Here is a 21,850-nt window from a genome sequence, read left to right as displayed (position 1 = left end):
CTCCATTCTGACCCAAAGAACCTTGGGATACAAAGTTCATCTTGTCATACTCTGCTTTAAATCCCTCCATGGATCCTCAGTACCCTTAGGGTAGGAGTAACAGGCTGATGTCGGCCCTCAAGGACCAGGCCTGTTACATCCTCTCCTCCCACCAGACCCTTCTGTGGCTTACCACGATGTAGTTCCTAGCTTGTGCCTGGCTTTGCCATCACCATTTCTAGTGCCTGGAGCTGTCCTTGTTTGAGTCCATCTTCATGAACCCTCACTTTCTCCAGGTACCCTTATTGCTTTCTGTGGAGCCCCCTTTCCATGTTCACTAGTCTGCTCCATTGACATGACCGTGGACAGAGGGACATTGCTGATCCCTGGCATGATGAACCTCTGGCTTAAAGCCACTAATTCCCTGGCAGTTACCCAGCAGTTTGGCATGTGCCTGGCCATAGCAAGAATGCGATTGTTGCTATCATGTGATATGCAAGTTGCCCTTTCCTCACTCACAGGGCCTGGTTGTCCCTTTTCCTTCTCTCTTCCCTCGGCCTCTTGCAGTCTGTACACCAATGGCTGGATTTAGGGGCTGTTTCCCCACTACCTGGCCAAGTCATCCTCACTGGTTTTGCAGGAGGGTTGATGGTGACTCAGACACCACGTGGCTGAGCCAGACTCTCAGGGAGCTCCTGGTAACTGAGTAGGTGCTCAATAAACATGTATGGATTAAGCACAAGCCAAGCTTGGAGGCAGAGGGATGGACAGGATGGCCTGGTTGGGTCATCCCCACCAGGGTGGGTCCCTGGAGGAGAGAACAGACAGGCCAGGTGACTGGGATCAGGGTTCAATTCCTGGTCAGGTAGCTCTGGAAAGACACTGGGGTGTGTGGGGAGTTCCAGTCCTGTAATGTGGGCTGGGTGCTCCAGATAGGATGCTGGCACATCCCTGAGGCCTGCCCCCACCCTCTTCTTGGGGCGGGGGCCGCAGGTGGGGCCAACTTTATCGCCAACCAGGCCAGCAGGCGGAGCCAGATGAACTTTGGGAAGATTGGCAATTGCACAGGCATTCCTTAGTGGAAAATCACCAAATGAGATAGTTTCATCATGGGATATGAACAGAAGGGCCTAGGAAACAAAGACCACAAGGCTGCCACCAAGAGTGTGGGCCTGGGAAAGGCATTCGCTTCCCCTTCCAGTGGGGCAGGCAGGTGTGTTCTGCATATGAGCTGTGCTGGGGCTGCATATGGGTGAGCTGAAGGCCTCTCTGCATTTACCTGCCCTTGTAAGGTCCCAGGAAGCAAGTATAGCCTCCTTCTAGCTGCTTGGATTTGCAAGCATTTCTTTTTTTAAAATGTGATTTATATTAACTGGTACGTAAAAAAAAAGTTGGCTGAGCACTGGTAGCTCATGCCTGTAATTGCACCTATTCAGGAGGCAGAATTTGGAGGATTGCAGTTTAAAGCTAGCATGCTATAGCTGAGATATGGAACCAACCCAGATGCCCCTCAGTAGATGAATGGATCAAGAAAATGTGGTATATATACACAATGGAATTCTATGCCTCCATCAGAATGACATTGCCCCACTTGTTAGGAAATGGAAAGACTTGGAAAAAATTATATTAAGTGAAGTAAGCCAGGCCCAAAGAAACATAGGTCCCGTCCCATGGTTTCCTTTATTTGCAATAACTAGTATATGTTTGAGACAAGCAGAAACGGTCAGATAAGTTGATGTTAGATAAATGAACCCTAAGATATGTATTCAAATGTTTTTTTCTTTCATGTGATTGTTTCTAACACATTTATAAGATGATTTCTTTGTTGCTTTGTATGTCCCTCCCCCACAGTGTAACCCCTGCTTTCATTGTATTTGATGTTGTTATAATTTGTGGAGGGGAACGGAAAAAACAAATCGTTTAAATAGGGATACAGGTGGACCCATTGCAACAATGAGACGTACAAGTCGTTATGTCAAAAATGAACTTTACAACTTTGGTGGGGGGGGAGGGTTGGATGAGGGGATGGTGGGGAGGATGGGATGGGAAGGGGAAACAAAGGAGGAGGCTACAATGCTTGATAAGAAATGTGCTCATTATCTTGTCCATGTAATTGTAACCTCTCTGTATAGTATTTTCACAATAAAAAAAATAATAAAAAAGCTAGCATGCTCAGAAGTCTGTGAGACTCTTATCTCCAATTGAACATCAAAAAACCAGAAGTGGAGCCTCAAGTGGTAGCATGCTAACCTTGAACACAAAAGCTCAGGGACAATGCCCAGGCCCTGAGTTCAAGCTCCAATGTGTGTGTGTGTGCACGCACACACACACACACAGATCCAATGAGCCACCAGCTGTAAGCAACAGATGTTTTTTAAATGAAGGCCATGGCTATTGGCCCCTTTATGGACAAGGTGTACAGGCAAAAAACTGTACCACTTGGTAATTGCTTTACTTAAACACAAAGGTTTGTTCACAGGACTCAAGTGCTTATACTAGAGCATTTCTTGTATATGCTGTATATCCATGCCCACCAGAGACACTTTGCTTCATGGCCATATTTATCACAGGGTCCCAATGTACATTGATGAACAGGATCCCATGTGGAAAGACAGAAACATCTCTCTCACACACAGCAGTCTTTATAATAGGATGGGCTCCTTAATGCTGTCCTGGCAGGAGGGAACTCCTAAATACATCCTCTGGTCTCTTCAGTGTACTTAATAGCCATACTTGAAAGCAGGCTTTGTGGCACATACCTATAATCCCAATACTCGGGAGGCTATAATAGGAGGCTTGTTAGTTTGAGGCTAGTCTGAACTCCCTAGTGAGATGATGGCAGAAAAAAATACTTGCAATTGAATTGCTTGTACACTTTTGTTTCTTTTTTTAAAATTTATTTTCTTTTATTTGTGAACATACTGTACAGAGGGGTTACAATTACATGGGCAGGATAATGCATACATTTCTTACCAAGCATTGTAGCCTCCTCCTTTGTTTATCCTTCACATCCCTTCCCAGCCTCCCCTCTCCCCCCCGACACTTTTGTTTCTTAAGTCATGAAACATTCTTTGTAAATAGTATTTTAAGTCATAGCATAATCTATTGTTCTATGGATAGATTGTGATTTATTAAGCTATTATTGGACATATGGACATATAAGTTGTATTTGTTTTTCATAACACTGTATACAAAAATTGTCATCCACCTATCACATGATTTTCTTGAGCTGAATAATTCTAGATCTGAGGGTCACACTTTGTAGAAGACTTTAGTGATCAGAATAAACAAATGATATATGACCACCAGTGGTGCTTCTCTTATTCCGTTGCTAGGCCTGGATACTATTTTTAAATTATTTGTTAATTTCATGTGCTATCTTGTTTTTGTCACTTTTAATTTATATTTGTAATATTATCAATGATTATAAACATTTTTGTCCTTTATATTTCCACCTTTTCTATTTTCATTCCTTTAGTATTTTTATTATCTTGAAGTAGTTGTACAAAGGGGTATCATCCATGTCAGTTTATGAGTACAATGTATCTTGATTAACACAATATAACATCACCCCTTCCATCATTTTCCCCCATTTCTCTCAACCCCACGAACCCCCCTCAGTGTTTGTAGTTTCATAGGATATGCATTAAATATTATGACTGCATTTTTTCCCTGCCCATATTCTCTTTATTCATCTTTCCCTACCCACCCCTACCTCATCCTCATCTGGGATTTTTCTTCATATTGATTTATAAGAACTCTTGGTGTATTAAGAACATTAACTCTCCATTAGTTGCCATTTTTTCCCCAAATACTGTTATGTATCTTGATTGATTTGATATTTGGTTTTTTGTTGTTGTTGTTCTTTAAATAATCAAATTGGATATTTTTTCCTTCACAACTGCTAGATTCTCTTTTAGTTTGAGAAAACTCTTCCCTGTTTTGGGTTTTGAATATCACCCCTGTTTTGTTCCTTTCTTTTTGTGTCTGTGTCTCTGTCTCTCTGTGCTTTCTGTCCTTCTGTGTCTGTCTCTTTCTGTGTTCTTTTTTTTTTATTGTGAAAATATTGTACAGAGGGGTTACAATTACATGGGCAAGGTAATGAGTACATTTCTTATCCTTTGTTTCCCTTTCCCATCCCTTCCCATTTCCCCCCGCCCCACCCCGCTCCTGTGTTCATTTTGTATTCTCAGTTTTGCAGTTATCTTGGGACCAAGGAAGAGAAGACATTAAGCTAGCCATCCAGGATGTATGAGGAACAGAACCAGGAGAACTCACAGTGAGAGTGACCACTTCTCCCTTTATGCATGGAGATCAGATGTGCAAATAGAGTGAAGGTGGAGGCTATGTGGAGAAGGATCTTTAGCTAGAGTGCTCGAACTCACACCTGGCTGGGAAAGGGTCTATGTAGTTATCAAACAGAGGCCTTTCATGTGGCAGTTGTTTGTTGTTTTCAGTGCTTTATAAATATGAACTGATGCAGCCTCATGGTAACTTACTGACATTATTGTCTTAGTTTTATTCCCACTTCCCACCAAGAAGCTGAGGTACAAGTAGTATAAATCACTTCTTCAGCCTGGTAGATGGATAGGACAGGTCTTAAGCCCATAAAGTCTGCATGTGTTGTGGAGAATGCAAGAGTGCTTAAAGTTATGGGACTTGAATAATCAAAGGAAGAATGTTAAGAAATAATTGGAAAACTTCCTGTAAATGTAAATATTTTAGATTTTAAGGGCCCAAAGGCAAAAACCTGATGCTAAATAGGCAATTATAAGAGATTAAAATATATATCTCCAAAAAGTTTAGTGATGAAATTGAAAATAATAATAATAAATTATAAACAATAGTAATGTTGGACTAATGCTATTTTCTTGGTGGAAATGACACTTTGACTAATTTAGGTTTTAAAAATAGCGTTATTGTCATTATATTGATTGCAAATGTTCATCTGTATAAACCAGGCAGCTGGTAGGGCCTTAGGAAAACAGGTGTGCCCATGTTGGATGTGGTCTCTGGGATTCACCGAGTCTGCCCATTGTTACAGAAGCTGCATTGAAGAATAATGCCCTTGAGGTACGGTGGCATGGAATGGAGAAGAGGCTGAAGGCGCATGCCCATTCCAGAAGAGAGATGAAGATGGTTCACCTCAGGACCAGGGTGGAGAGGTAGGACAGATGTGTTAGACTCTTGTGAGGTGTAGGATGAGGGAGAGCAGAGGTGGTGGTCCCTGCCCAGAAGCATGGTCCCTGCCCACCAAATCTGCAACTCTCACACTTGCTTTCCTCTCAGACAGCTCAGCAGGAATCCATTGCAAGCCTTGGTGAGGGGCTAAGAACTTAAAGGAAAAGACTCTGAGGCTGGACTAGACCTATTCTGAGGTCACAATAAAGGGACCCATCTGGGCAGGGGAGTCACAATCCCTCAGCCCAGTGATGGTTACTTGGAGTCAACTTCCTACCTGGCTTGGCTTTCTCAGACTTCTAACCCTACTGTCCTGGACCGTTCTGGACCTATTTACAGGTCTGAGTTTGGTGGGGCCTTCCTTCTGTGGGACACCAGAAAAGACCCTATGGCCAGAACTAGTCTCCAGATTGGCTTCCACATTGCCAGCAATCTTACCAGTGGGTCATCCTCTACCTGACCTAGGTATCTCTCCCTTTAAATTCTTTTCACAGAGTAGCGGGAAATTCACACCTTCCCTTTTTGTGGGAAATAAATGGCTCAGGCTAAAATGGGGTGAAGGGGGCACAGAAGGCATCTGAGAAAATGTTATCACTGCAGTCTCAGTTTTCACGGAAATTGATCACACACCCACCTGTGCTATTGGGAAACCCTGCTTGATTTCTCTGGCTGATAGTGTCGAGTAGAGCACAAACTGGCTCTCTCCTCTGTCCCATGTGGGAGTGGAAGGTGGCCACTTGCTATGGCTGGACTCTGTAATTAAATCTGACGCAATGGGAGGGAGATGGAACAGGTTCTCAGCCCAACGTTGTTCTTGCTGCTAATGGGCTTAACCCTAGGAAGGCAGCTTGTGAAACGAGGTCTATCAGATGAGATTGCGGATGTGGTCATCACTCCTGTAAATAGGGCCAGAACGGTCCAGGACAGTAGGGTTAGAAGTCTGAGAAAGCCAAGCCAGGTAGGAAGTTGACTCCAAGTAACCATCATTGGGCTGAGGGATTGTGACTCCCCTGCCCAGATGGGTCCCTTTATTGTGATCTCAGAATAGGTCTAGTCCAGCCTCAGAGTCAACCTGAGTGCTGACCACAGATGGAGCTTGAAGTCCTCTCCAGGCTGCTCTTTAAGCCTTGCTCACCATCCTGCAAAAGAAGCATTCCTCCATGCAAGGGAGTTTAGGCACAGCAGTATGGCAGCTCTACCCTAGGCTGGAGGCACCCCGCTCACAACCTGAGGGGGAGAACATGGAAGGGTGCAGAGTAATTGATAGAGAGCCAGGCAGTTTTCTTACTTGCTCCTGATCAGCTCAATGACTTCAGGTAACTCTCTTAACCAAACCAGTGCGGTCTGAGTACTCAGGGAGATCTACTCACCTGCCCAGTGGGTATAATGAAATCCAAGTAGCTGCCCTTCCCATCTCTTGAAGTAGGTGTTCGAGTTCAGCAGGGAGGAGTGGAAGGGATTTGGAAATGGTATGGTATTGTTAGCCAAACCTGTGGTATTAAAATGAGAAGGATTGCGCGTGGCCTGCCTGCTGTCAGCCAGTTGTCTGTGAATCTAGATGCATAGCACAGGACAGATTGTTAGGGTTTTCTCATCTAGATGCATCTGCAGTCTCCATGCCTTTGTTGTTGTTTTTGTTGTTGTTGTTTGTGGAGCTTAAACTCAGGGCCTCATGCTCTTTCTTCTCTTTCACTTAAAATGGGTACTCTACCACTTAAATCACACCTCCACTTCCAGGTTTTAATTGCAGACACGAGTCTTGGATTTTTCTGCTCCAGCTGGCTTCAAACTGTAATCCTTTGATCTCAGTCTTCTGAGTAGCTAGGGTTACAGGCATGAGACATGAGTGTTCAGTTTTCATTTATGGTTGTTACATTTTGTCATTGAAGAAAACTTCAAACGTATTCCAAAGCAGAAAAAGTAGTTACACGAAGCAGTCTAGTATGCACCCTTTGCTTTAACTTGGGGATGCTCCCTTAACCCCCGCCTCACCCTATTTTTGTGTTCTGGTCCACAGTTCGAGTTGTCTGCATCTTCCCTCTTCCTCTCTTTCCCCCATTCAGATTCCTGCTTCACAAACACTGATTCTGGCTCTCCCAGACTGGTGTGTGTGTGTGTGTGTGTGTGTGTGGTGTGTGTGTGTGTGTGTGTGTGTGTGTGTGTGTGTGTGTGTGTGTGTGTGTGTGTGTGTGTGTGTGTGTGTACAGGTACTGGGCCTTGAACTCAGGACTTAGGTACTGTCCCTTAGCTTTTCTGCTCAAGGCTAAAGTTTACCATTAGATCCACAGCTCTACTTCAGGCTTTATACCAGTTACTTGAAAATAAGAGTCTCTCAGATAAATCTGGGCTGGCTTCAAACTGTGATCCTCAGATCTCAGCCTCCTGAGTAGCTAGGAATATAGGCTTAAGTCACCAGCATCTGGCATTGGCTCTCCCAGTCTTGCTTTTCCTTCTCTATCTCCTTTCTCACAGCTGCTTTCCTGAAAAAGATAAAAATCTTTAATGTCATTTTTGTGACTTCTTTATTGAAGATTTGGACAGGCACATTATCCATAGTCAACAGTTAGCGATATATGCCAACATTTGCTTTATTGATCCTTTCCTCAGCTTTTAACATTTTTCTTCTCTGTTGACATGATTTAAAGGAAACCCCACATACTATCACCTTTTCTTAAATATACTGATCCTTATTCAGATTCTTCGTTTGAAAAAAATACCTACTCTTAAATTTTATTTGGAATGTCAAAGTCAACATAATGTTTTCTCAGTCATGTGTGGATGTACAAAAGGGTGAGAAAGGTGGTTTGACCTGAGCATGGGTTCCAGTCCCAGGTGACACTCTGAATTCTATGATAGTTATCATTGCTAACCATGAGCTTTTCATGGTTTTTAATGTTGTGTTGTTTTTGCTCACTTTGTTGTTTCATTTGGCACCCAGTGTGTTACTGAAGTGCTGTATGGTTTTCCAAGCACAAGAATGCTATGCTGTGTCTTATGGAGGAAACCTATGTGTTAAGTGAGCTTCATTCAGACCTGAGTTGTAGTGTTGTTGGTCAATGTCATTGTCATCATCAATGCCAATATCATTCAGTGTGAATGAATCTTATTAACTAAGATGGCCTTCAACAGAAACACAGGTAAAACAAAGTTTTGTATTGATCAGTTGGTGGTAATGCTTTGAGCAGAGACTCACAGAAATCTAACCTTCTATTTCCCCTGGGAATGGTGATTCAGCATTCCATAATTCAATGTTTTGATGATTTTATAAGCATAACTGTAGAAAATAACAAAAATTGACTCTGCTTCAGTGCTATGAATACTTCCTTATAATTCTATAGTGCCATTATCAAAATTAACAAATGCCTAATTATACCTAACAAAGTTAATAAGAATTCTTTGATACCCTCTAGCCCCCAGCCCCATATCAAATTACTTCAAATATCTCTACAGTATCTTGCAGTTGCCTTATTTCCACCGGGCTAACCCTAGACAAGAACATAGCTCACATCTTGGTTATTAAGCTTTTTGAGTTCATGAATTGGGAGCACTTGCTCCTTTAATTTTTTCATTTCATTGACTAGTTGCTGAAACCAGGTCTGTTATCATGTGGAACTTCCTCCATTCTGATCATGTATATCTATTTGTCTCCTTTTGGTGTTGACTCTGTTCCTCTGGCTCCTATATTTTAAGGCAAAAGAATTTTTCTCAGCAGGACTCTATTAATGGTAGGTCAGGGTAGAAAGGTGATCTAAGAGGCTTGCTGAGAGTGTAAACTAGATTGGGTTTTACTGAGGAGGCCAACATGAGGGTTGGATTGGTTGAGATTTGAGTTAAGCCCAGCTAGTGCTGGACTTGGTGCATTTGGTAGCAAGAATCAAGATCCAGAATTTCTAGGTTCAAATCATGGGCCTACCACTAATTAGCTGTTGATCTAGAGCAAATTATGTAACCTCTTTCTGTCTTAGTTTCCTCATTTGTAAATTGTGCTAGCAGAGGAATGTACAATATGTAAGGTTGTTGTACAGTTTCAATGAGTTAATGCAAGTAAAGAAATTGGCATGGTGTCTAGCACATGGTAATAATAACTTGTATCTGGCACAAGTAATTCATGCTTTTCTATTGTTATTGGGTTGAACTAGGGTTTGGGGCTTGGATAATTACAGGTATCTCTGGAATAGTAAATGATTCCATACATTACCTAAAGTTCTGCCTCATGATTATGGGAAACTGGGTTGAGAAGACTCTTAGAATACACTTCTTTTGCTCTCTCTGGGAACTAACTCGTACTGAATGGGAGTGTGGGCTTTATCTTACTTTCCACTGGAAAGCTGTCCATTCTACAATCTCTCTCTCTCTCTCTCTCTCTCTCTCTCTCTCTCTCGTGTCATGGGCCTTGAAATCTGGGCCTGGGCGCTGTCCCTCAGCTCTTCAGCTCAAGGATAACACTCTACCACTTGAGCCCAGTGCCACTTCTGGCTTTCAGAGTGGTTTATTGGAGATAAAAGTCCCAGGGACTTTCCTGCCTGGGCTGGCTTTGAACTGTGATCCTCAGATCTCACCTACTGAGTAGCTAGGTTTACAGGTGTGAGCCACAGGCACCTGTCTTCAACCTGTTTTGAATTTGATCCTTCCCTTTCTTTGTTTACGTGTCAAGAGGGCTGTAGAAGTTTTGGATATAACTACAATCCCGAGTGGGGTTTATGAAGGGTAAGGAGACATTGATCTTGGTCTCTAAATCACTTCTGGGAAGAAAAATTTGCAGGGTGAGGACGTATGTGGACATTTAAATCCATTGAATGCAGCTAGCATGGAGAAGGGCTAATACAACTCCAACTCAAGAAGCAGATCAACTCTGTGATGGCCACAGATGCTGGTGGATCTGGGAGTAATACGCATCTGTTTATTCATCTGTTTTCCATACACACATCCATTCATCCATCCACCTTCCATCCATTATCCATCTATCAGTCTGTCTGTCCATCCATCCATCCAATCCATCTATCAACCATTCATCTAAACATCCATCAATTCATATAGGTTTCTGTTCACTCATACATCACCATAACAAACATTATACTGCACTCTGAGTCAGGCACACTATCCCTTCAGTGAAGCAGCTTATTATCTAGTGAAGGAGGAAGTACATATTTAATTACTATGCAGTGTGGTTGTAGAAGAATGTACAATATGTGATAAGAGTTCTAGAGAGGGTGGAGCCATTTATTGATGGGCTGAGAAGTAGAACTAGGCCTCTCTTTTCTTTCCCTGTCACAGGGATGGGTCCAGTGCCAGGCCAGTTTCTCAATTTCCTGTTTCTATATCATCAAGTTCAACCTGGGAAGACAATTGTGCCTTCTGGGAAAGAATTCCAGAGTTGCCAAATAGCTCTAGTCTACCTGACCAGGTACCTTGAGATCATGAACCCAATTTCTGAAGGCAAGCCCTCTTCCGTTCAGAGATTCCCTTGGGAGACATGAACAGTATTTGAATTGACAAGACGAGTGGATACAGTAATGCTATCCTCAGGTTGGGAGCTCTCCAAGCATGGAGATGTGGATAGTGAGCAAGTTACCTTCTACATTTCCATCCCCTCCCCCTCTTCACCTCTTGATCTTTGGCTTATTTCTCTTAGTAATGACTCTCAATCTCAGCTATCCAAATGAAGAATATCATGCCTTTCTAACTAAACTGCAGGCTCCAGGTGTTACAGTGCAGAACGTGTGATTCACGATAGCACCAAGGCTGTTGCTACTAGCACAAGGGTCAGGGCAGTGTGGCATCTGGTTCCCACCAGCCTGGGGCAAGGAAGGACTGAAGCCTCATGCTCTTTCCCTAGTTCTGGATCAAGAAAGGGCCTGTGGAGCCTCTCTGGCTGGCTTATTTGCCAGGAGAAGCTGGCCAGGGCCCGAGGTGGTTTCAGCACATTCTCTCTCCCTTTGTCTGTCTGACTAATGTTCCCATCCACAAGCCCCAGGTGAGAGACGGCGGGCAGCGTCGCCCTGTGCTGATGCCCAACGAGCCGCTGTGCTTGCGGTGTAACTGCCTGATGGTATCTGGTGGGTGGTGTGGGTGAGCTGTCTCTTGGGAGTGTCTGTCTACTGTTTGCCTCATTCCCTCCCCCCACAACTTGGCCCCCACCCCAACCCCTTGCCTGGACTCACTGCATCATTCACAGAAGCATAGGACTAGCACCTCAACCCTGTGGGAGATGCCTGAGATGCCTGTCTGCCTGACACAAGAAATGCATGCCTGTGTGTGTGCTTATGAGAGCCGTGTGTGTTTTAAGAGGAGTCCCTTAAACCTGGGAGCCCTCTGGCTTTCTTCACTGATGTTTCTAAGTAAAAGCTTTGAGGCCATCCTTGCTATCAAAATACCTTTGGGGTTGGACACCATTCTGGCTCACATTCTAGCAATGGTCATGAGGTCTGGACTTCAGTTTCTGACCACCAGCTCGGGACTGCTCCCTCTAACCTATTTCTTCCACTGTGACGATGTTCTCTAAGCAGTAAGGTGCAAATAGTAGTATGAACTGTCCTCATAGGATGAAAGGTTACACAGGCAGAAATCTGGAATCCAGGTGCTCAATGTCATCACTACCTTCCTTCTTTGTCTTGACTTTAGCCCTCTCAATTCTGTGTTCCCCAAAGCACTGGGACTCTCAGAAGTGTCCTGGGTGGCAACCATGTGAAGAGTACACTAGAAGAGAAATGAAAACACAAGTCAAAGAAGTGCCCCACCCCTTGGGATCCTCTGAGCTGATGGGAGAGATATATTCTCTGCCTCAGGGAGCTCCCAGTGTGTTTGCGTCTCTGCTGGTGTGTCTGTATGTGTGATGGTGTGGGGTAGGTATTGCCCAATCAGGGGAGGGCAGTCCAGATGTATTATTCAGGCTCGATGACTACTGTAATGTCTTTTGCGCAGGCAAGAGCAATCAACAAATTCATTAAGTTCCTGTTTACACATCTATTGTCAAAGCTAATAATTTGATTTAACCAAGCTGATTACCTTCATTAAAAACCATTAGTTCCCATATGCAAATGTTCCTGTGTTTGCATTTTCATAATGATGCTGACATTTCACAACTTACATTTCAAGGGAGGTTTGTGCTATAGCTCTCTTTGTCTACCTCAGCCCACAGGGCTCCCTGCATTGACCTTGACACAGGCCTGGGTCTAGGTGATCACAGATGGATGGGAGAAGACAAGCAAGATAGACTTTTGCCTGCACCCTATGCTTGTGGTATCATTGGGATCCTGTACGGCCCATGTGATTGTGGCTGGATGGTATTCCCAGGTGTCAGTGTTCAGAGCCAGGCTAGTCTGATGACAGGGCTAAGGCACTTCTGGGAGCCCCAGTGGTTCACTGAGCCTTCTGTACATGTGTAGCATTCAAGCCTACTTCTCAGGGGCCTTGATGACTAACACAGTCACTATTAAACTGTTCCAAGGGAGGTTCCTAGGCCTGCCTTCAGGGAAGGGGAAGGAGCCTGTGTTTGTCACCTGTCCACAAGTGTCAGTGCTGGCATGGTGCTTCTGTCTTTAATCCATCCAGGAACGTATCAGCATCTCTGTTTTATAGATGATGAAACCGAGACTCAGAAGTGAAGTGATTCACTCAAGTTCACATGGTCCTCGTCCAGTTCAACTCTGCTATGTGCAGCTATTGCGCATCACTGTGTACAAACACTTTGCCTTGGAAGGGTCAAGAACCACAGCCGGCCTTGTCTGTCCATTCTCTAGAGCCCATGTCTACTGGGCAGGCTCCCTGGAGAGCCACTAAGAGTGCTTCTGGATACCTGGGACAGTTACTCAGTCCCCACTACAGGGTTCTGAGGTGTGGGTGGTCTTCTGGAAGGTTTGCTACCAAGACACAAAGAGCTTAGTAACAAGGCTCAGGGAGCAGGCTTGACCCTCTGGGCCTGAATTCTGGCCCCCTCCTGCCTACTTTCTAGCTGCATAACTCTGAGCATGTGACTCTATGTTCTCTTTGACATGGGGGGGTGATCTCCATTCCCCACTCTGCTAATCTTAGCATAGGCTTGAATGATTGAGTCTCAGAGGACTACATATGCTTTTTAAACTCAGTAGCAGTCTTTAATCTCCCAGAATGGACACATGGGACTCTACTTTGTCTCTGCCCCTTGCCACCTGGGTGTCCTGGGCAAAGCATCCATCTTCCTGAGCCTTCAGGTCCCCTTCTGTAAGATGAACAGGTTTTGTGAAGGCAATAGACGTTCTTGAAGTTTCCTCAAGATTCCATTGCCACTTTTTTTTTTTAATTTCCCCACTGATTTCACAGGGAGGATAATTGAATGGTGGCTGGACTAAGGGGTAGCCTTGAATTCAAAGAAAAGAGACTCAGGCAGGAGAAGTTGGTTCAAGACCCTTGAGGTCAACTTCTGGAAGGACATAGAGTTCATGCATGATGCACAATGGTAGAGCCTTAAGCCCAAGTGTTTGGAGGCTTCTGCAGCTGGAGTGCGGTAAGGGTGAGTCACTAGCAGGAAACAAAATTGGGACAACGAGTGTTCCTCTTGTTCTCCTCCCTGCCTCCTCCTAGTGCTCATGAGCAGGGATGTCCAGCAGGATCAAAGCCACCTCTGTCTCCTGATGTTGGTATGAGAGGAGAGAGGGTTGCTATGGGATGGACTAACTGGAGCACTTTGCACACCTATGCATGCACGCACTCCCCCCACACCCGGCAATGGCTTTAATGAGCCCCTTGCAAAGCTTCAGCCCTTTAAACAGGATCCTATCCATCCACGTCAGAAAGAAAGCATTAATAAGTTGCCCTGGGCACTTGGTAATGATTGTGAGCAACTGTGAGCCAGGATACAGCAGGGCACTGCAACTTGAAAGGGGACATTTCCCAAAGGGAGGTGATAGGTCTTGATAATTGTTATAATAACAGCTCAGTGGGGCCTGGGTTGGTTCCTTTCATCCCGTGAAGTCATAAATGGTTTTCTCCACCAGAGAAAGGACAGGGCCTCCACCCACCACAAACACCCTCTTGCCTGTACTTACCCAGCTGGGGATCTGCCCAGCTGTGATGTCGGAGCTAGGGAAATTTCAGGATTGTTAAAACAGGTGAGCTAATCATGTCTGTGCGTACCTTTCTCCCAGGATGGGAGTGGAAATTCCACAGAGCTTCAGGAACCCTTTGCCAGGAAGTCAGTCCCAATGTTTTGGCCCAGTTTCCCTTCATTGTCCTACACACAAAAAGAGTCAGTAGTATAGTTAATACTTTATTTGCTGTGTGACGAGCAAATGCATAGCTGACGTATTTCACTCTTGCAAATGCATTATCACCTGAGAAGTTGACAGTCCTGTGTTGGGCCTTAAAACTTCAGAAAAAAGCTGTTTTATCTAACAAAGCCAGCAGACAAAGAGCAGTCAAGAGTCCAACAGTGGACTTTGCTGATCTATATAGACCTAATATTGGTTGACAACTCTTGTCCTTTACCTATTTGCTTCCTTCTTCTTCGTCTTCTCTTCCTCTTCTTCCTCCCTCCCTCCCTCCCTCCCTCCCTCCCTCCCTCCCTTCCTTCCTTCCTTCCTTCCTTCCTTCCTTCCTTCCTTCCTTTCCTTTCCCTTCCTTCCTTCCTTCCTTTCCTTTCCCTTCCTTCCTTCCTTTCCTTTCCCTTCCTTCCTTCCTTTCCTTTCTTCCTTCCTTCCTCCTTCCCTCCCTCCCTCCCTCCCTTCCTTCCTTCCTCCCTCTCTCCCTTCCTTCCTTCATTTCTCCTCCCCCTCCCCTTCCCCGTCCGCTGCACCCCCCCCTCCTCCTCCTCCTCCTTCTCCTCCTCCTCCTCATTCTCCTCCTCCTCCTCATTCTCCTCCTCCTCCTCCTCCTCCTCCTCCTCCTCCTCCTCCTCCTCCTCCTCCTCCTCCTCCTCCTCCTTCTTCTTCTTCTTCTTCTTCTTCTCTGTTATCATCATTGTCTTGTGCCAGTACTAGGCCTTGAACACAGGGTGTGGGTGCTGTCCCTTAGCTTTTTCTCTCAAGGCTGGTGCTTTACTACTTTAGTCATATTTCCATTTCCTGCTTTTTGGTGGTTAATTGGAGATCAGAGTTTCATGGACTATTTTTTGCCCAAGCTGGCTTTGAACCTTTATCCTCAGATCTAAGCCTTCTGAGTAGCTAGAACTACAGGTGAGAGCCACTAGTGCTCTACCTTGTTAAAATGTTTAGGGAATCTCATAGAAGCATCTCTAACTTTTAGAACAGTTTCACATTTTTCCTCTAGGAAGTCCCTCCTCAGGTCAGGCTTTAGGCTTTTTGCTGTTTTCCCCTTATGCTTACTATGAGGAATGTATATTCTAGTGATCAAAGCCCACAAGGAGGGAATGCTAGCAGGGCAGTCTCATCCTTCTAGCTCAGCAATATGGTCCTGTTTCCTCAGACCCAGCCTTAGAATAAAAGCAGCAAAACTTCATAAGCAGACACGGTGCCTTCCCCATGTCTGCCCCACCACAACTGCAGGTCATGTAGATGTTCCTCTAGCACAACTTCACCCTGTTAGGTCACTGTGGTCCCAGGAGTGTGCTACCTGCCTTAGTTTCTTTTCTGTAACAGAGTACTGGAGACTGTGTAACTTATAATGAACAGGAAGCCTAGCCAGCTTGTGGTTTTTGGAGTCTCTTTGTGGGGAGGGCTTCCTTGCTGGCAGGGATTTTGCCAAGGGCTGAGATGGCACAGGGATCACATGACGAGAGGGGCATATACAAAGGAAAGGGTCAAACTGGCATTTATAACAGACCTACTCTTGAAATAACTCATTAGTCTACTCACCCATGAGTGGCTTCCTCCATTCATGAAGGCAGGACCCTCAGAAACCACGTGGCCATGACCTAGTCATCCCTTCAAGGTCTCACGCAGTTCCACCCCCAATACTTCATGGTGGGGATTATATTTCAACAGGCATTTGGGTTGGGACATTCAAATCATGGCACCCCACAGAAGTTAATGGTCATGACCTATGAAGGAGCCAATGCAAAGGGCTATGTCAACTCTTGTCAATCTTTAAAGGCTCAGATCACATGACACTTCCACCAGGAAGCCATCGAGGATCACTTTGGTCCATAGGACATCCTGAATTCCTCTGTCCCTAGGTGTGATTATGAAGTAGACCCAAGCTTGAATAGAGCTCACCCCATACTCATTCCATTCCCCAGAGATGACTGAAGTCTGACCAGCACAGGAAACATTATGAAGAAGTCTCTTCAGTGGCCAAGACCCTGGTGGAGCTCAGAGTACTTCTCTATGGAAGCCTGAGGTGGTGCTTTGTCCATACTTGCTTCAAGAAGGATCCTCAGACTTTGCTTGAACTTAATACAGGATGCTCAAGGACTTCTGGCCAAGATCTGGGACAGGTGGGAGCAACTGAGTTCTCTCAGTGCTGGATTTGGAGGTCAAGTGCCAAAAGAAAGCTACTTGGGAAGTGCCAGTGTTTTAGTAAAGTCTGCTCTGTGGCTGACACATCTCCACCATGTTTCTTAATTCTCTTTGAGTCTCTTGTTTGTCTCTGTTTCTGTCTCTTGGTCTCAATCTTCTCCACTTTGGGCTTAAGGCAGGAATGCCAAAAGACCTGCACTAACAATCCTCTCATATCAACCAGGTAAGTGTGTAGTCTGAACAAAGAGTTATCTGCCACCTGTACCAAGTATCCCAACCAAGACTCAGATCTGTACATTGCCATAGCACATATTCTTCCATTGACTTCCAGTTCCTCATTATCCAGGTCTTGGCTGAACAATTCCTGTCAACATCAGCAAAAACATTATTATTATTGTTATTGTTATTGTTATTGATGCTACTAGAGTTTGAACTGAAGGGCTCATGTTTGTTAGGCAGGCTCTCTATCAGTTGAGCCATTCTTCCAGGCCTTTTGGTACTTTGGTTATTATTTTAGTGAGGGTCTTGATTTTTTTCCTGGGTTTGTTTTAGATCTCAATCATCCTATCTATACCTCTGGAGTAGCTAGGGTTTCAGGCACAAAACACCACATTTAGTGTATTTGTTGAGAGAGGGTCTTGCTAACTTTTTCCCAAGCTGTCCTCAAACCAAGATACTCCTGACTTCTCCCACTGGAGTAGGTAGGATAACAGGTATAAACCACCATGCTTGGCCATAATATGACCTTGCAACAATAACCTTCCCCATATTCTGGATTATGCTGTAGTGAAATACTCCACCCAGAGATTATCTTGCATCTGTGATTATCTATATGATGAAGCCAAAGAAGAAAATAGTTGCCTCCCAGAAGATGGACATCAGTGGGTCCAAGACAAGAAATAACTCTGTTCTTCCTCTTGGCAGGGAAGTGAGTCTAGCTAGCAGTGTTCTCAGACCCCCTGCCTCTCAAGCCAAAGCTTCTACCTCCCAGGCAGCCATGTGAGCAGGGTGGTCAGGTGGTAGGCCTCAGCTCCACTAACTTGAAGGTCAAAGATCAGGAGGGTGTGTCTAGGTCAGGAGGGTCACAGTCAGGGAGGACCCCAGTTCCCAGATGCAGGCATCTCATCTTTGCTTCCTGGATTGGGCACACCTTCCTCTCTCTCTCTGGGGATCATCCTTCTGCCTGAGGAGCTTTCGCACACAATGGTTGGCAGACTTTGGCTTTTATTTTCATCACTTTTAAAGGTGAATGGCATTTGTCACATTCCTTCCTGGCTGGCTTTGATGTGGGGGCGATTTCCCACTCCCTAATGACAGGTAAGAAGTTGGCCAGTTAACACCCAGCACCTCTAGGCAGTTGTGCTATCCCCGCTGGATCTGGTTCCCACAGCTGCTGCTTGTTTTCAGTATCTATTTCGGGGACCTTAATTAAGATCCTCTTTAATGATGGAGAAGAAGCTCTCTAGCGATTACCTCCACACTTTTACAGCTCTCCCAGGGCTCTTTCCCTGTCCCTCCTCCTCCACTCCCACAGGGAGCTCTGCAGAGGATGTAGCATGTTGGGAGGGCTTTGGGCTCTGGGCAGAGAACTTGCCGGCAGATCTCCTGGTAATGCTTAAGTTACCGTAATGAATAGCGTGCAGGAACGTTGTAAAGCCTAAACAAATTGTAAAATTACAGTGTAGCACAGCGCCTGGCACACACAAGTAGCTCAGTGTTTGATGAGTAAAATGAAAACAAAGATGTAGTGTATGGGTGTTTAGTATTAAACACAAAATGCTGATGTTGAGACACTTCTAATGCATTCACTGGCAGCAACTGAGTCTCTCTGAGCTAATCATGTATATATTCATCATTCCAGGGAGACATGTCTTGATCATAATGTTGCTGGGGTCAAAGACCACACAGTGGACAAAGCTCTGGTCCAAGTCCTGCCATCCCTGCTTCTGCTGAAGTTCTACCCTGGCTCCACTTTTCTGGACTCTTATTTTCTGCAAAATGGAAGTATGAATTCCAGTGGCATAGTTGAGTATAGAGCAGTAATGTGATCCTGACTGTAAGCATGTAAACATTCAATCTGGGCATGGGTGGCTCACACCTGTAATCCTAGCTACTCAAGAGGCTGAGATCTGAGGAATACTGTTCAAAGCCAGCCCAGGCTGGAAAGTCCATGAAACACTTATTTCCAGCTAATGACTACAAAGCCAGAAGTGGAACTACGGCTCAAGTGGTGGAGCACCAGTAAAAAAAAAACAAAAATGTTAAGGTATAGTGTTCAGGCCCTGAGTTCAAGCCCTGGTACTGGCAATTAAAAACAATCATTCAAGGTTGACTCAAGTTCAAAATGTGCCTCTGCTTTTCCTTCTAAAGGAAGAAGGGGCTACACCTTCAGGGTGCAAGGTCTTGGGCTGGGTTGCAGCCCCATGAGACTTATAGTGAGTTTCAACCTGCCCTCAGTTCTCTCCCTGGACCAGGGCCTCCTGATATTCCTCCTACTTCTTCAAATGAGCCTTCCTGCCTTTACCTCCAATTGCAATCCACATTTACCCTGTTTGTTCTGTCCCTCCAAGGTTTCCCACCCCACAAAGCCACAGCTTATCTCTCCAAGGACAGTCTTCCTGCTTCCTGAAGGAAGCACTGGAATTCTAGAACAAACACTGAGGCCAGAAAGCCCTAGTAGCTCTGTTGGTCAGCTTCTTTGTGGTAAAGGCTGAGATTAGGCTCTCCAGGGTTAAAAGAATGGCTTAAGGTTATCCGTATGATAACTGAGACTCCAAGGAAGATTTGCCAAAGTCCAATGTCCAATTCTATCCTCTTTCTAGAAAATCTCACGGTGGGAAGTCACAGGATGGTTTAGACCTTCAGAAAGTAGAGGGTGTCTCATGTGTTTGGTTCAGTGAGAATCTAGCCCCTAGTCTTCAGCTAGGGGTACTGATGACTAGCACTGGTCATAAGAATGGACATGCTATAGAGGAGTCCTCTTTCTCCCTGAGTTTCAGTTTCTCTACTTATAAACTGGAGAGGTACAATGGTGAGAACATTAGAGCCTTTTGGCAGAACACAAAAGAGAAAATATGGCGATAGCAGAGTTCTAGAGGTCCTCTCCAGCCCCTGGCCTTGTACCTCAAAGACACACCTGGCTCCCACATGCTCTGTTTGATTTTTGGCAAGGCCAACTCTTCCTAGATCAAGTGGTTAGATTTATGAATAGAATAGAGTGTGATACAGGCTGGGAGCCTGAAATCTGGATGTTGATCCTGCCTGGACACTCACTGAGACCCAATGATGGGAAAACTCTAGGATGTTGAGTCTGTTTTCTTGTTTGTAAAATTAAGAGAATAGCTTCCAGCCATGCACGTCCTTGTGGTTGAGAGGCAGATAGATGTAAGGTGATCAGCATGCCCTGCCTCCATAAAGGGCTATTATGACTAACCCCAAAGAGCAAGTTAAAGGATGAGAACACAGAGAGGGGAAGCCAGAACAAAGAGTATATGGCTGAGGTGTATGTCATGGAAAGAGTGGGATCGAGCTTTTGGCGCCAAGGTTATAGAGTGGTGTTGGAAGATATGAAAGGTGGTTCTACAGGGCAAGGGTGCTCAGGGTGGGGTTTGGGGAGCTGAGGAATTTAGGTGCTTTGTACTTCAGTGGTTGAATATGCATGGTATCTGTAGATTGACAGAAGTCTTTTAATCTGTATTAAGAAGAAATTGACAGCCTGGCACCTGACACTCATGATTGCTATCCTAGCTACTCAGGAGTCTGAGATCTGAGGATTATAGTTCTAAGCTAGCATGGTCAGACAAATCTGAGGAACTCATATCTTGACCTAACTAGCAAAAAGCTGGAAATGGGCAAAAGAATACTACAAGAACAGGCCTGAGGACCAATGGAATAGAACTGAAGACCCAAACTTGATACCACAGACCTATGGCCACCTAATCTTCGATAAGGGAGGCATAAATTATCAGATGGAAGAAAGAGAGCCTCTTCAACAATGGTGCTGGCAGAATTGGCTATACATATGTAGAAAATTGAAGTTAGGTCCTTATATATCAATCTGCACCATAATCAACTCCAAATGGATCAAAGACCTTGAGGAAAGAGCAGAGACCCTGAAAATACTACAGGAAGGGATAGGGGATATACTAGGGTTCCTTGACACAGGTCAAAACTTCCTAAATAAAGATCCAGAAAGGGGCTGGGAAGGTGGATCAGTGGTATAGTGCTTACCTTGCATGCATGAGGCCCTGGGTTTGATTCCTCAGCAGCACATAAACAGAAAAAGCTGGAAGTGGTGCTGTGGCTCAAGTGGTAGAGTGCTCACCTTGAGCTGAAGAGCTGAGGGACAGCGCCCAGGCCCAGAGTTCAGGCCCCACAACTGGCAAAAAAAAAAAAAAAAAAAAAAAGATCCAGAAATAAAACAAATCAAAGAAAGGCTGGATAAATAAGACCACATTAAGCTGCAGAGCTTCTGCATGGCAAAGGATATAGCTATCAAGATAAATAGAAAGCTCACAAATTGTGAGATGATCTTCACTAGCTATACAATAGACAAGGGCCTCCTATCAAAAATATACCTAGAGCTCAAAAAATTAACCCTCACAACAACAAATCCTCAAAGAAACAACCACCCATTAATAGGAGGGCTAAAGAATTAAAAGGAGACTTCTCTGGAAAGGAAATAAGAACGGCCAATAGACACATGAAGAAATGTTAAGCATCGCTGGCCATAAAAGAAATACAAATCAAAACCACATTGAGATTCTGCCTCACCCAAGTTAGAATGGCTATATCAAGAAAACAAATTATAACAGATGCTTGTGGGGATGTGACCAAAAGGGAATAGTACTACACTGTTGGTGGGAATGTAAACTGGTTCAACCACTCTGGAAAGCAGTATGGAGGTTCCTCAAAAGAATAAATATAGAACTCTCCTATGATCCAGCAAGTCCACTCCTGGGCATTTATCCAAATGAATCACAAGCAAGGCCACACTAAAGCTACCAGCACAACCATGTCCGTTGCAGCATTATTTATCATAGCTAAAATATGGAACCAACCCAGATGACTCTCAATAATAAATGGATTAAGAAAATGTGGTATATACATACAATAGAATTATATGCTTCTATCAGAATGATATTGCCCATTTTGTAAGGAAATGGAACGACTTGGAAAAAAATTATATTAAGTGAAGTAAGCCAGACCCAAAGAAATATAGGCTTTGTAATAATTAGTATATGTCTATAGTCCTAGCAGAGGAGCACAATAGCTCAATAGCTATGTACATATGACCATAT

At 44.5% G+C, this 21,850-nt stretch overlaps 1 long non-coding RNA gene across 1 annotated transcript; it reads left to right on the top strand.

Annotated features, from left to right (window-relative positions):
- Positions 1-6,259: 6,259 nt before the first annotated feature.
- LOC138804560 (uncharacterized) lies at positions 6,260-16,634 on the top strand. The gene is made up of 2 exons (XR_011365296.1): positions 6,260-6,476; positions 16,331-16,634. It is a non-coding gene; the product is annotated as an uncharacterized lncRNA (long non-coding RNA).
- Positions 16,635-21,850: the final 5,216 nt, after the last annotated feature.

This window comes from Dipodomys merriami, unplaced genomic scaffold, assembly GCF_024711535.1.
Source record: "Dipodomys merriami isolate MVZ:Mamm:240054 unplaced genomic scaffold, mDipMer1.0.p SCAF_37, whole genome shotgun sequence".
In the NCBI taxonomy this organism is placed as follows: Eukaryota; Metazoa; Chordata; class Mammalia; order Rodentia; family Heteromyidae; genus Dipodomys; species Dipodomys merriami.
Note: the sequence above shows the minus strand (reverse complement) of the source record. Positions and strands in the feature narration are given on the sequence as shown.